The sequence below is a fragment of the Octopus bimaculoides genome, chromosome 1 (assembly GCF_001194135.2).
Source record: "Octopus bimaculoides isolate UCB-OBI-ISO-001 chromosome 1, ASM119413v2, whole genome shotgun sequence".
In the NCBI taxonomy this organism is placed as follows: Eukaryota; Metazoa; Mollusca; class Cephalopoda; order Octopoda; family Octopodidae; genus Octopus; species Octopus bimaculoides.
The window spans coordinates 89,696,614-89,700,323 of record NC_068981.1 but is presented as its reverse complement, the minus strand read 5'-3'; positions in this window follow the sequence as shown (position 1 = coordinate 89,700,323).

Sequence of the window (3,710 nt, the reverse complement as noted above, 5' to 3'; positions counted from 1 at the left end):
CATTCTAACAATCACCGAATCAGTAACAATAAAGAAGATATTCCGTTCGAATTCAGATTTTGTCTCTTCAGAGCCCCGACAAAGATCTTGCGTGCGTTCCCTTTGTTTCATCATCGTATTTAATTATACCATTAATGGTTTTTGTTCAGAGGTTGAGAAACAGTATTGATTTACCACAAGTCATATTTCAGCAGGGTTTGGTGAAAATGGTCTCCTGGGCCATTTTGTCCAACGATTATCTAACAAATCGTATTCTCTCTGAGGGATTCACTTATATGAATCATTAAACAGTGATGACCGTAAGAAAGCTGATGAGTTGTTTGCTCAACTAAAAATATGCAACTTCCTCCACGTAACATACTGCAGTATCTACTGCATGTAATGCCTGACGCAGGAAAATTACAGGCAAAATAAATGGACAGATATGTATAGTAGGGTATCATTATACATGACAGGCATGTTGGATGCGTTGTCACAACTTACTCCATGACGATTGTAAATAAGCACCTCAAACTGTTCGAGTTTCTCAATAATTCATTGACCATCTTCTTACAACATTCAACAAGGTCAGTTATTTTTAGCGTTTTGACAGAAAAAAGTCATTATAAAATTGTTTTTTGACGTAAGCGTGCCCAAACACGTCGAATGCTTACACAGAGCAGGTCTTACAGCCATATCATCCAAACCGACCTGGTGAATCCGGGCTTAGTTGCTAGTATATATATATATATATATATATATGACCGGGAGCAAAGCAATATACAAGGAAGACTCAAGATATTCAAGAGAAAACAGATCATACTTCCAGAAAATCGTCATTCGCATTCAGCAAGCGATATCATAATTAGTCCGTGAAAAAAGAACTCTCTCCGACTCAATGGTGTCTTTGATATAACCAATGAAACAACTGGGTATCAGACTCAACGAACCAGCTCCCCTACCATATGATCACATCCAAGATGCGGTTAACCAACAAGTTTAAATCTAGATATATAGAGAGGCCACGTGATATTGGTACTCACATGATCACACTGTATTTCCGGGTTTTGTTGCTCATGAACTCCTCTCTCTTTTGCATATAGATTTGCCAGAAGTCCTCCTACACCACACATCTGATAGCTAACCTTTCCTCGTCGACCTACTTGTTGATGGCCCTTATCTCCTCTTTGTTGTTATCGTTGATAATATCCTGAACCTGCTGGTGATACCGAGGGTTTGTAATGGCTTGTAATGAGTCCTGAAAAATATCCCCGGATACGCCAGTTTTGTAAGCTTTTCTGTTATATAGTTGGCTCACAATTTCAAAGGCCAATGCTGATTATGTTACTCAAACAAGTGTGGCGTGTGGAACAAAAATGGTGGAATCCGTTTGACTGTTTACCTGAAAATGACAAACAGTGAGGTCTCTCAAGAACAATTACTGAGTACGACATGATTTGAAAAGTAGGTTAGCAAGCAATACTGAAATTGATGTATGTCAAATCAACTGAGTGATACTGAGAACTGGTGAATTACACATTCGAGGATAATTGGTGTGGTATTTTCCTTGGTTGAAGAATAATTCCTTTCCGTAGCTTATCGCAAAGATAAGGAGCGTTGGATCCAGTTATGATCCAGTTCGAGCTAAACATATTGCAAAGCTCTGAGCTTCGAAAGGAACAGATGAATGATTTCAAGTTCTCTATTTTACGAGGTCATGTCAAATTTAAATTGAATAGTAACTGTGCATCATATTTTGGATGAAGTAAGAGTCGCAAAATAATTTTCAATCATGGTTTATACAACAGAAAATGCTAGCTGAAAATGTGAAGCAGAAAACGTCCTGTATTTGTTGTTTTGTTAAGACTGATGCCAAATTTACCATTCAGGATTGATTTTAACCCTTGTTGAATGTTGTAAGATGTGACTTATTCACGAATATACCAACACTAGCGTCACTAAGGGTAATATTCTCTGTGAACGCACAAAAGCGTTTTTCAGAGTTATTTACTTTGAATTGTTATCTCATATGTGATTAGCCTGTTATTACTTAACATGCTTCACGATTTTAGTATACATAATACCTTATTAGTATTTCCTCCTAAGTTTTATATACTCTGGGGACGTATTAAAGCCCTTTTCAGGGCTACTTTATTTGAATTCTTACTATCGGGTAATTAATTTCATGTTATTCATAACTGACTTCACAATTTGGGTATTCATAACTTATTGGGAATTTTAAAAACAAGATCCTGTGTTCGTATGTGTGTCTATGTGCATATTATGTGATGATATTTCCTTATACTTAAAATTTTCATGTAGGCGGCGTTAGTTAACCGGCCTATTTTGTGCATCTGAATTAATAGAATGTTAATCAGGATAAATAATAGTATTTAGGGAATTTTGATTTCCTATCTAAGTGTTGATATATTTGGACAAATCAATGGTCAAGTGGTTGGTCATGTGGTCAATAAAGCATGTTTTGTAGGGGAAATGTAACAGAAGGTGGTTCTGCTCTATAATCAGAATTAATGTGTTGTATTGATAGCTCCTATTCTTTCTGACTGCTATCAATGTGTGATTCGACTTTAAGGTTAAGCAGTTAATTAATCGTGTGGCTGGTAACGTTGTCGGTCATGTGATTGTTCATTTGGTTTGATATAATAGTGATGTCTGTTCTAGTCGTCAGTTTTCGCTTTCTACTTGGCCAGCAAGAACTTACGCATATAGATGCAAGTTGACATCAACTCAGCTATTCTGTTTAGGATTGGAGAGAGAAGACGGATGATGTGTAGTATCGATGTGAGACAGAAGTCACAGATCTTGATTTCATTTCTATATGAATTTATCTGCCTCATTATTACGTATGTGGTATTTCTGCTCATTACTGCATCATTTGATTTCCAACTGTATTTTGATAGTTCTGCCGTGTTTGTTAGGCAGTGATAGAAAATTAAACATCATTTTGTTAGTACAAGCAGATTTTGAATAGGTTATGCTTAGGTGTTATTGTTACATCATTTAGTATACTCAGCTTCTTTTGTGGCATTTGTCTTTCATGAGGTATGCATCTGTGTTGTAGTAGTTTCATGTCAATACTTCTCGTTGTTGATGTTAATGTAGGCTACCTACATTGTGGATATTATCTGTTGGATATGTTCCTTATACAGTTGAAGCTCAATTTTAGTACTTTTACCATCTGTCCAAATAGGAAGTGTTTGGTAATGGGCGAGAGAAAGTTCTTCCAAAATTATTTTGTATTGGTGTTGAATGGTAGGTTGTACTTTATAAGATTCCTGTCTCTCATGTGTTTGGCGTTACTATTTCACAAGACTATCAGACACATGATTAGATCTAAAGAGAAATCATTTACTGCTGCATGTCAAAGCCACGGACGTCGTAAAAAAGCATAAATGACAGCGTGAACAATCACCAAAACGACCATATCAGTAATTACATGACAACTACTTGATAAAATCATACAAAATATTTAAATCACATGAGTGCTGTTCCATTTTCATACTTTGAGACTCACGATCGGCACACCGTAGAAATGATTTCGATTAAAACATACAATTATAACAGATTCTACACACTACACTCTTCTAACAAAGGTGTGTACTGAACACTTTGCATTTTTGCAGAAAAAACACGAATCCACAAATATCATATATATATATGTATATACATACATATATATATATATATATATATATATATATATATATATA